The following is a 12,382-nucleotide window of genomic DNA, read 5'->3' on the forward strand; positions in this document are numbered from 1 at the left end:
CCAGATTTTACTGGTGTTCCATTTTAATGTATATTAGACCAGTTCAGACTAGTATCCTTATCTCCCAGTTTTTACTGTTATTTTGTTCCGGATTTCAAATAATTTTGCCATTCAACACTCCTGAACAAATATTGCTGACCTTTGTTCATTAACTGCACTAGGTAATAGTTCAATTCTTTTCCTTATTTACACCAACGTACAAAATTGATGGACAGAAAATTAACATCAAGGTCTATGGAGCCTGCCCAACACTCATGCATTATGTCTGAACACTCCCAGCTCTCCTCTGCATCTTTTAAAAAAAAAGAAACTAGGATATTACCAGAGCGCAACTCTTCACAGTTAATAACAAAGAAATACATCGAATGAAATAAACATGCAGCAATAGACAACTTGCAAGTGTATTACAAGGTAGTTACACAGTTGAGGGGTTTGGAGAACATAGTAAACCCTGAGGCCATAGCTCATATGATTTATAACTCCATTTGAAGCTGTAAATCTGTATAAACTGCCTCGATTGCTATTTGGCTTTATTTAAATATAGAGAAAACTGCTTCTCAGTCGATCAAACCTGTTCTTTTAATCACTGAATTGAGCAAATAGGAACCCTTGATCTACGTTTATATAAGCCAATATAATCCATCGATCACAGAATTTGTCGGGGGGAGGGGCGGGGGGTACGAGGCTGTTTTTCAGCTATTCATTGCACGGCACATAGGCCCCTACATTCTTGACAGAGTTTCAGTTAGTTCTATTTTATTTCTATAAGTCTGCCAGGTTTTCAGTGAGCTTCTCCAAACTAAATTGTGTGTCACACAACATTAAATTTAACACTGCAGCTTGTTATAGCCCACAGTATATTCAACTCTCATAGACAGTGTCATGAAGATAGCAAAGTGCATTATAAACAGTATAAAAAATAAGTGGACAGCTTTATACAAACTTTTGGGGTTACTGAAGCCCTCCTCCCAAATATTTTTTTTTAAAAATCGTATTGTACAGCTTTTCTGTATCTCCACGACATATTGTAATAATGACGCACAAAATGTAATGATTACAGCAGCTCTCCTACAGCCAGGGGCTAGGATATTTTTCTTTCTCCATTTGCGGGATGTGAGGATGGCTGGTTAAGGACAGCGCACATTGCCCATCCCCAATTGCCCTGAAGAAGCTGTCTTCTTGCACCGCTGCAGCCCGTGTGGTGGTGCTGTGAGATAGGAAATGCCAGGATTTTGACCCAGCAACAAGGAAGGACAGGCAGTACATTTCCAAGTCAAAACGGCTGGTGATGTGGAGGGGTACTTGGTGGTGCCAGTGTTCCCTTGTACCCGCTGCCCTTGACCTATGAGGCAGTAAAGGTTGAAGGCAGTTGAAGATGTTGTTAAAGGAAATAAGAAATGGGTGCAGGAGTAGACTATTCAGCCCCTCGAGTCTGCTCCACCACTCTAAGTTCATGGCTTTTATTGAATCTTAACTAAATCTTTCTGCGCTACCTGCATATCGCTTGATTCCCTTAGCATCGATCTCTTGTCTTGAATATATTCAGTGATTCAGCATCCACAGCTCTCTCTGGGATAAAGAATTTCCAAGATTCAGAACCCCTTTGAGTTGAGGAAATTTCTCCTTACCTCAGTTCTAAATAGCTCCAGTTCTGTGACTCCTAGTTCTGGGATCCCCACCAGGAGAAACATCTTCCCAGCATCTACCCGATCAAATTCATGAACAATTTTATACATTTCAATGAGATTACCTCTCATTCTTCTGAACACTAGCATGCATAGGCCAAGGCTACTCAATCATTCCTCACAGGACAATTGTCTCATTTCAGGAATAAGCCTTGGCAAGTTGCTGCAGTGCTTTGAAGCTGGTGGTGGAGTGTGTAAATATTTAGGCAGGCTATTTTACCATACTTGCTTTAAGCAAAATAGATTCCAACCTCAAAAAGATAAAACAGAATCTGGAGCCACTTTATGCAGCACATATACTGCTATCTCATGTTCTCAGTTTGACTGGCTAACATTTTGGGGATCACACAGTACAGTGCGTGTTAGCAAAATCCCTGTGAAATTGTGAATGTCAAAGAGAGTCAAATTTCTTCAAGGAATTAGATTCACAGCCATGCACAGAGCCAACTTTCAAAGCTTTTCTTCCAGTCACCTACTTCCTGGCCAACTAGAATACCGAGATTTCATTCGAGTTTTCTTTCTAAGACCATAAGTTGCACGGAATTCTGATATGGCCAATCCTTATTTATAACTTAGATTTTGTTTAGATTCCAACAGTTCCTGTTAGTGCTTCGCTTGGGCCCACGCTGGGAAATGCTGTTATTCCAGGGAAATATTAACATGCAGGTACGGCACGCAATTGGGAAAACAAGCAGCACGCTGGCCTTTATGAGAAAGGGATTGGAATAGCACATGGACGAGGCACTTGCGCTTTATCTTTTGTGGAATCGATGTCAAGAGGTTTTGGAAGTACAATTTTTGTTTCTTTTGGAGCTGCTGGTGATCGTTTGTCTCGGTGCTCCAAAAAATAAAAAATAAAGCCTGGCTGCAGTTATATAGGACGTTGGTGTTTCCACATCTGGCATACTGAGCAATATTCCCTTAAAATTTAATTGTTGTGCGCAGTCCCTTTAATTTTGTTTTGCACTGCCATGGACACATCATATGTGGCACTGGGAAAAGCCTATGTGGTACTTAATGTTTTGTAGTGTTACCATTCACTAAGATCATGACTGATATTCTACCTCAAATTCATCTTCCTGTTCCAACTGCACATCCCTTGATTCTTTCAGTATTCAAAAAATCTATTGATCTGTCATCAATTAAACATCTACTGCCATCCGGGCAAGATGAGCTTTCACTTAATCCATGAGTGATTTATAGACAGACAGTGCAATAGCTTTTCTTGAAACTATTTATGATGAACTATTACCAAGAGTGCATGGTAAGCACATGGCTCTTGGGACACAGACTGTTCTGTGTCTTGTTCTCTTGGAGCCTTTTGGCCATCTGACCTCGATGTCATGCTTACATCATCAATAACATCACAGTCTCATTAACATAACCATTAACCCTTTCCTCTACACTTTACAGACTGCTTTATTAAAGACCATACACCCAGGTAGCTTTGAGGGAACATTGGTACTGCGTACAATTTTAGTCTCCTCACTTAAGGGGAGGTATACTTGTTTTAGAGGGTGTGCAACAAAGATTTACCGGATGGAATTGTGGAATGAGGGGATTGTCCTGTGAGCAGAAATTGAGTAGGCTAGGCCTAAATCCCCTGAAGTTTGGAAGAATGAAAGGTGATCACACATAAACTTCTTAAGGAATTTAACAGGGCAGTGTTTCCCTTGGCCGGGGAGTCTAGAATTAGGGATCATTGTCTGAGAATAAGGGGTTGTCCATTGAAGACTGAAATGAAGAGAAATTTCTCCACTTAAATATTTGTGTATCTTTGGAATTTTTTTTAGCCCAAATGGCTGTGGATGTTCAGTTGATGACAGATCGATAGATTTTTTGAATACTAAAAGAATCAAGGGATATGTGATTAGAGTGGGAAGGTGGATTCGAGGTAGATGATCGGCCAATGGAGTCAAGGGTTATGGGGGGAGGGGCAAAGCAGGGAAGTGAAACTAAGGCCACAATCAGATCAGCCATGATCTTATTGAATGGTGGGCCAGGCTTGAGGGCAGGCCTCCTGCTGCTTCTATTCCTTCTGATCTATTGATCTATTTCTTATTCTTATATAGTTTTGCATATTTCTTGCAGAGTGCATCTTTATTCTCAACATCTTTGTCTCCTAAAGTGACAAATCCTAATTTTATCATACCAGCAATTGACCCTGGTAGTTTAATGGGCAAAGGCACTTTGCAGATAATGTGGCCTTAAGCCAATCAGGCAAGAAATTCCTAGTTTAAGGTCGCACCTTTCCCTTGCTCCTAAGTTTAAGTGCAAGAATTGAACTCGCCCAAAACACATTCGCTTAGAAGCAGAGTGAAAATCAGGCCCCAAGTGTAACCTCGGTTTAGTCCTGAGGCAGAAGATGACATGTTCAAACCCTTGTCAAGAGCCTGATCACATTTTCTAGTCTGATACTTCAGTGCAGTGCAGTGGGAGTTCCATTCTGCCAGAGGTCCAGTCTTCAGATGAGATGTTAAACCCTTTGCCTATTGAAGTGGATGTAGAAGAATCCAAGGCAATAAGAAGATGAGGGAGTTCTCCCAGCTGACCTACCACTCACTCAACACCCCCAAAATACACGAGCTGGTTATTTACCTCATTAGAGTCTGTGGGATATTGTTGCATGCAAATCGCCTGGCACAGCTGTCACCAAAACAACAATGACTACACCTCGCAGAGTAGCTCATTGGCAGGGAAGCTCTTTGGCATATCCTGATGATAAGAAAGGCACTATATAAATACAAGTTTGTTCTTTACATTGCACCCAATGCTCTGACTCTGAATGGACAATTGCTCAGCACCATGCAGCCTCCCTTCAAAAGCAAAATTATATAAAAAGATTCAATTCTGAAATATTGTCTTGGTCCTAGGTTCAAATCCATCCCCAAATGGAGAAGGTGGGTCCTCATTTTTTACAGTTGAGAAGAGTCGGCAGTATTTGTAGTTCCATTATGAAGACAGGAATTCGCCGGACAAAAATCAATCCATGACTTAAAATGTCAAACTCTTACTTGGCATAACTACCTATTACACAATGAAATAGATCCTACAATTGCTAGAGGTCTTATACAGATGCAAATTGCTTGAACTTGCATTGACATGTACACGATAACGTGTTCAAATGAAATCCTTTTGTACCCTAAACAAAAACAAAAATACCTGGAAAAACTCAGCAGGTCGGGCAGCATCTGCGGAGAGGAGCACAGTTAACGTTTTGAGTCCGAATGATCATTCGGACTCAAAACGTTAACTGTGTTCCTCTCCGCAGATGCTGCCTGACCTGCTGGGTTTTTCCAGGTATTTTTGTTTTGGATTTCCAGCATCCGCAGTTTTTTGCTTTTATCCTTTTGCACCCTATTTTAATAAAGGGTTTGACCCATCTATTTTAATTCTGCGTGATTACAAAATCATGTTTATTGCTCACGTACCACAATGTGATTGCAACCCAAAGCAATCCTACCCGAATGCCAGGACAACAATGAGTGGAATGTTCCGGCCCCATCGCGATGGGGGGCGGGTCTGTAAAACGCGGTGAGCCATTCAAAAGTCCATTGACTTCGGCGGGACTGTAAAATTCCACCCAGTGTTTACTGAGCAAATTGAGATGTTGAGTAATGCTATATTCCTAGATAAATGAGTACTCGCATCAAACTAAATGCTGCATGTGCATGATGGAAATATCTGCAATTCAATGCAGATCATCAGTATTTCCATGATATAAATTGTATGCTTCATAATTATTGATTCCGTCACCTCGACCTCCCTCCTCGATGTATGTTTACCACAAAGAGCCTTCCGACATCTATCCCCCGACTTCACCCATGAAGATTCCCTGCTTAGCATGATGAGGACAACCGCATCAAATTTACCGTTTCCACAGTTGAGATCGGCTCAGTCAATACTGATCAGGTGGGAAAGGCCGGGCAATGGCACTAGGTCACAACGCTCATGTGGAGAACCTGTGCAGACACAATGAGGCAAATGGCCTCCTTCTGTGCCATTAAAACTCTGTGATCAGGTGTTAAACTACAGACTCTCCCCATGGTGTCAGCCATGGATCATTGGCAGCACAGTCGCCTTGCATTCAAAAGGTTGCTGGCTTAGACATTGAGCATAAAGCTTAGGCTGACATTGCAGTGCAGTACTGAGGGAGTGCTGCACTCAACCGAAGCCTCATCTGCACTGTTATGTGCTGTGCTGTTGTCAACCAATCACTTTACACAATTAAGTTTTGCAGCAGCTTAGCAACATGTTATGGCACAATGGAATTGGGAACGTACCCAACTCAGAGCAAACTGAAATCAAAGTAGCAGTGTAAACAGACAACCGTTCCCTACTGCGGTAGTATGGCTCAGTGAATGCTTTGTTTAAAAGCCCAGCCTACGCATTTAGTCCCTTTGTGGCTGATCTCAACCTTTGTGATTTGGCAACTCTCATAAAAGTACTGTGTGTGTGTGTTCTGTTTGCATGTGTGTGTCTCTGTCTGTGTGTGTGTTTGTGTGTGTGTGTGTCTGTGTGTGTGTGTGTGTGTCTCTCTCTCTCTGTGTGTGTGTGTCTCTCTGTGTGTGTGTGTATGTATGTCTGTGTGTGTGTGTGTGTCTCTCTCTCTGTGTGTGTGTATGTATGTCTGTGTGTGTGTGTGTGTGTGTCTCTCTGTGTGTGTATATGTCTGTGTGTGTGTATGTATGTCTGTGTGTGTGTGTGTGTCTTTGTGTGTGTGTGTGTGTGTGTCTCTGTGTGTGTGTCTGTGTGTGTGTGTGTGTGTCTGTGTGTGTGTGTATGTATGTCTGTGTGTGTGTGTGTGTGTGTGTGTATGTATGTCTGTGTGTGTGTGTCTCTGTGTGTGTATGTATGTCTGTCTGTGTGTGTATGTATGTCTGTGTGTGTGTGTGTGTGTGTCTCTCTGTGTGTGTGTGTGTGTGTATGTATGTCTGTGTGTGTGTGTGTGTGTCTCTCTGTGTGTGTGTATATGTATGTCTGTGTGCGTGTGTGTGTGTGTGTGTGTATGTATGTCTGTGTGTGTGTGTCTCTGTGTGTGTGTGTGTGTATGTATGTCTGTGTGTGTGTGTGTCTCTCTGTGTGTGTGTGTATATGTATGTCTGTGTGTGTGTGTGTGTGTATGTATGTCTCTGTGTGTGTGTGTGTGTATGTATGTCTGTGTGTGTGTGTCTCTGTGTGTGTGTGTGTGTGTGTGTATGTATGTCTGTGTGTGTGTGTGTGTGTGTCTCTCTGTGTGTGTGTGTATACGTATGTCTGTGTGTGTGTGTGTGTGTATGTATGTCTGTGTGTGTGTGTCTCTGTGTGTGTGTGTGTGTGTGTGTGTATGTATGTCTGTGTGTGTGTGTCTCTCTGTGTGTGTGTGTGTGTGTATGTATGTCTGTGTGTGTGTGTCTCTGTGTGTGTGTGTGTGTGTATGTATGTCTGTGTGTGTGTGTCTCTGTGTGTGTGTGTGTGTGTGTGTATGTATGTCTGTGTGTGTGTGTCTCTGTGTGTGTGTGTGTGTGTGTGTGTGTATGTATGTCTGTGTGTGTGTGTCTCTGTGTGTGTGTGTGTGTGTGTGTGTGTGGTCCAGGGAAACTAAGTGGAGCATTCAGAAAGCTGCATTGCAGGCATGGCAGAACCACATGTAGCTTGCAAGGTGCCAGATGGCTGGCCCAGCTATATACATTATGAATGGAGCGAGAAAATAACTGTAAATGCTGGAATTTGGAAATAAAAATAGAAAATACTGGATAAACAAAACAAGCCTGTCGGCAACTGGAAAGAGGAATGGCAGGTTAATATTTTGGGTGCAAACCTTTTCTCAGAGACTGGAGCTCAGCAAATTTATTAATAGGACTTAAGAAAATGAAGAGAGAGCAGGAAGAAGGTTAACAAATAGTCAAGAATCAGAAACACCGCCTCCCATCACAGGGGGGGCAGTTAATGAAGCAAATGCCTTTAAAAAGCTGTAAGGAGGTTAAATCCTCTGGATGATATATAATATATATAAATCTAAGTGAGGCAATGAAAAGGTATTAAAAGAACAATGGAATTTAAATAACAGGTAGTGAAAAGGGCATGGGAAGATACAGAATGCTCATAATCCAAAATCATTTAATTCTAAAATATCCGAATTTAATTTTTTAAAAGCACGAGGTCCCCACTTTGTGTTAGCAAACTTGCTCAATTCCAACCGTTGGATAATTCATGTTTTTGAGCGTACAAAACAAACTTCAGATTATCAGGAGCATGTAGTATGCACAAAACAAAAATGAATAATGGAGGAAATGAAGTGGCAAGTGGGTGTGAGAGGTAGACAGGAGAGCGGGAGCGATAGTTATGGCCTGCGGTTCACACCAAGGTTCCAACCATAGGGTGGCCAGGGAAGTGATAAACTGCTGTCCCAGAAGTAAGCATTGAGCTTGGTGTGAACATTACAAACCCATAAGTTAAAGGGTGATTGGGAGCGGGACGGGGAGGGGGAGTCTTTAGCTGTGGCTCAGCAATAGCGCTCTCGCCTCTGTGCCGGAAGGCTGTAGGAGCTCAGCTCCAACGCCAGGAACTTGAGCACAACATCTGAATGCTGCACTGTCGTAGGTACTGTCTTTCAGATTCTCTCAGATGAGACAGTAAACCCAGTCTGCCGTCTCCGCTGGGTCCCACGACACTATTTCGAAGAAGAACAGTTGAGTTAAGCCTAACGTTCTGCCCTAAACATATTCCGCTACTCGAATCGGGAAATCAGATTATCTGGTCTTTTATCAATTGACTGTGAGGCCTGGGCTTGTAGAAATCAGCGGTTGAGTTTCCGACATTAGAACAGTGAGTACACTTCAAGAACAGAATTACCTGGAAAAACTCAGCAGGTCTGGCAGCATCGGAGGAGAAGAAAAGAGTCGACGTTTCGAGTCCTCACGACCCTTCAGCAGAACTGGACTCGAAACGTCGACTCTTTTCTTCTCCGCCGATGCTGCCAGACCTGCTGAGTTTTTCCAGGTAATTCTGTTTTTGTTTTGGATTTCCAGCATCCGCAGTAGTTTTTTGTTTTTAACACTTCAAGAAGTACTTCTACGGCTGTGAAAAGCTTGGGTGCATCCTGAGGTTGTGAAAGGTGCTATATAGAAGCAATTCGCTTTGAACTGATGAGCCGGGGGGAGTGACTGTGAGGATTACCCTTGCAGACGGACTGACTAAATTTGAAAAAGCAGTCACTCCTGCAATCTGCATTTCATCTCATCAATGCAGATGAGAAAACATTACACTCAGATGGAAGAGGTACATGCAAATTGCTGTCTCACATGAAAGGAGTGCTGGAAGCCATGGGCGATTGTGTTGTCTTTGTTACAGTCAATGGAAGGACAGCCTAAAGCTAGGGAGGCACAGGACAATGGGGTGGGGGGTATAGTGGAAAGCAGCAGTGGGAGGTTTTCTTTAATCCAATCATAAACGATTGTGGCCAACACAATAGGATAAAGTTACCTCACACATGCAGAAGTTATTCTATGTCCGTGAGATAGTTCCAGTTGAGTTGCTATCTTGCCCTAAGCCACCAGCAGTTGGAAGAAAAAAAGCAAGCAGCGACGCATTTGCTCTCAGCACCAGCAAGCACGAGTCGTAACCATAGCAACTCTCGCCTATTAAGTGCTGGGGAGCTTCCTGTGGCATCAGGACCCACAAGCAGAAACATGCTGGCTCTGCAAGAGCTGACACAAAATGATTTCAGACCAGGGTCCAGGGGAAATCGTTTTTTTTTGCGCGTGAGAGCCTGTACCCTAGTGTCTGGCAGCCTTTTAAGGTCAAAGGTTGAAACTTAAATTTGCACGTCACCCCCATGCGGCCCTGTGTTTGCTGTAAGATGGGAACAATGTATTAGCAGCAATCATCTCCCTGTCAGGGGGTTCGAAGCAATGTCAGAACGATGGGTATGCTTCATCGTAGGAAATGGCAGGTACCAGGGCCAAGGCACGAAAGTGAAATTTTTCTCCCGGCCTTCCCGAGAAAATAGCACGATTAAAAACAGCAAATGTACCAAGATGCCGACTCATTTTGAATAAATAATCATCGTTTTCTCTATCAATACGAATGACCTAGACTTGGCTGCGCAGGGCACAATTCCCAAAATTGGCAAATGTCACGAGACTTGGAAATGTTGTGAACCGTAACGTGGGGCAGAATCTTCGGCTCGGTGAGCGGGGTGGTGGGGGGCTCAGTGAGCGGGGGGGGCGGGGCTCAGTGAGCGGGGGAGGGAGGGGGCCGGGGCCCGCTCGCCGTGGCGTAAAATGACGCGGGGGTGACATCAGGCGTGCGTCCCGAGGTCACCGCGCGTCTTTCAGGTTTTCAGTTCGGTGGGCGCACACCCGACTCGGGTACCCGCCCACCAAACTGTCAAAGGCCTATTAAGGCCAGTTAACTATCAATTAAATCAGTAAATGGAGCTGCCCGTCCAACCTTAAGGTTGGCGGGGGGCAGGTGAAGAGCCCAGGCGGCCTTCGCATTTTTCATGGAACCTCATCCACGGGCGGGATGAGATTTCATGAAGGTTTTTTAAAAGGTTTGAAGACATTTTTAATAAAATTAATAGACATGTCCCAGCTCATGTAACAGTTTCGCATCAGGGGACATGTCTTCAAATTTTTTTTTTCCTTTAAATTTTTTGGAACTTAAGCTGATCTCCCTGAGGCAGCTCTGTGCCTCAGGGAGATTTCTGCACTCTATCATGCACATGCGCGAAAGAGCGCAGGCACCGACTCAGGCAAACCTCCCGCCCACACAGGGAGCGCTCAGCACTTCTGGGAGCACGTCACGCTGGGCGGGCCTTAATTGGCCCACCCACGTAAAATGGCGGCGCCCAGCGGGAGGTGATTGGCTGCACGTATGTCCACACCCACCCCCCCCCCTTGACACTCCCGCCCAACCCACCCAACGGGGAGAAAATTATTCCCATGATGCTAATGTTACTGGACTAGTAATTCAGAGGCCTGGACTAATGCTCCAAAGATGTGAGTTCAAATCCTATCAGGGTAGCTGGCGAAATTTAAATTTAATTAATAAATCTAAGTTAGTCTCCATAAAGGTGACAGTAACTACCGGAGTGTTGCAAAAATCCACCTGGTTAATGTCGTTTAGGGAAGGAAATCTGCCTTGCTGACCAGTCTGGCCTACATGTGACTCCAGACCCACAGCACTCAGCTTTTAACTGCCTTGCCTCTTAACAAGCAAGTTCTCAGTTGTATCAACAGCTACAGAAAAGTCAAATAAGAATAAAGAATAAGAATAAAATCAGATGGACAACCTGGCATCGAACTAGGCACCAGAAACGACAATGACACACTCAGCCCAGTCGACCTTGCAATGACCTCCTTGCTAACACCTGGGTAATTCTGCCAAAATTCGGAGAACTGTTCCACAGACTAGTCAAACAACTCATACTCACCGAAGCACGCTTTACAGCCAATGCACCAGATTTATCCATTATCCCCAATCCCCATCACCATATCCTGTCTCACCAGCAGGACAGCCCCACCAGAAGTGGTGGTATGTTTTAAAAAAAATTTATTTATGGGATGTGGGCATCACTGGCTGGGCCAGCATTTATTGCCCATCCCTAATTGCCCTTGAGAAGGTGGTGGTGAGCTGTCAACTTGAACCGCTGCAGCCCCTGTGGTGTAGGTACACCCACTGTGCTGTTAGGAAGGGAGTTCCAGGATTTTGACCCAGCGACAGTGAAGGAACGGTGATACATTTCCAAGTCAGAATGGTGAGTGGCTTGGAGGGGAACTTCCAGGTGGTGGTGTTCCCATGTATTTGCTGCCCTTGTCCTTCTAGATGGTAATGGTTGTGAGTTTGGAAGGTGCTGCCTAACGAGCCTTGGTGAGTTTCTGTAGTACATCTTGTAGATGGTACACACTGCTGCTACTGTGCATCAGTGGTGGAGGGAGTGAATGTTTGTGGAAGGGGTACCAATCATGCGGGCTGCTTTGTCCTGGATGGTGTCAAGCTTCATGAGTGTCGTTGGAGTTGCGCTCATCCAGGCAAATGGAGTTCCATCACACTCCTGACTTGTGCTTTGTAGATGATGGATAGGTTTTGGGGAGTCAGGAGCTGAGTTACTCGCTGCAGGATTCCTAGCCTCTGACACGCCCTTTTGCCACAGTATTTATATGGCTAGTCCAGTTCAGTTTCTGGTCAATGGTAACTCCCAGGATGTTGATAGTGGAGGATTTGGTGATGGTAATGCCATTGAATGCCAAGGGGCAATGGTTAAATTCTCTCTTGTTGGAGATGGTCATTGCCTGACACTTATGTGGTGCGAATGTTACTTGCCACTTGTCAGCCCAAGCCTGGATATTGTCCAGGTCTTGTTGCATTTGGATCTGGGCTGCTTCAGTACCTGAGGAGTTGCAAATGGTGCTGAACATTGTGCAATCATCAGTGAACATCCCCACTTCTAACCTTATGACAGATGGAAGGTCATTGATGAAGCAGCTGAAGATGGTTGGGTCTAGGACACTACCCTAAGGAACCTCTGCAGTCATGACCTGTAACTGAGATGACTGACCTCCAACAACCACTTTCACTATCCATCTTTCTTCATGCTAGGTATGACTCCAACCAATGGAGAGTTTTCCCCAATTCCCACCGACTCCAGTTTCGCTAGGGCTCCTTTGATGCTACAATCGGTCAAATGCTGCCTTGATGTCAAGGGCAGTCAC

At 44.3% G+C, this 12,382-nt stretch overlaps 1 protein-coding gene and 1 non-coding gene across 3 annotated transcripts in view; one reads left to right on the top strand and one right to left on the bottom strand.

Moving 5' to 3' along the window:
• The window catches only part of sez6b (seizure related 6 homolog b), an 871,087-nt gene that overhangs the window by 435,247 nt on the left and 423,458 nt on the right, over nt 1–12,382 (bottom strand). The gene's annotated exons all lie outside the window — the stretch shown is intronic.
• Nucleotides 2,398–2,528, top strand: LOC144685121 (U11 spliceosomal RNA). The gene has a single exon (XR_013577635.1). It is a non-coding gene; the product is annotated as a U11 spliceosomal RNA (small nuclear RNA).

This window comes from Cetorhinus maximus, chromosome 9, assembly GCF_964194155.1.
Source record: "Cetorhinus maximus chromosome 9, sCetMax3.hap1.1, whole genome shotgun sequence".
Lineage (NCBI taxonomy): Eukaryota > Metazoa > Chordata > Chondrichthyes > Lamniformes > Cetorhinidae > Cetorhinus > Cetorhinus maximus.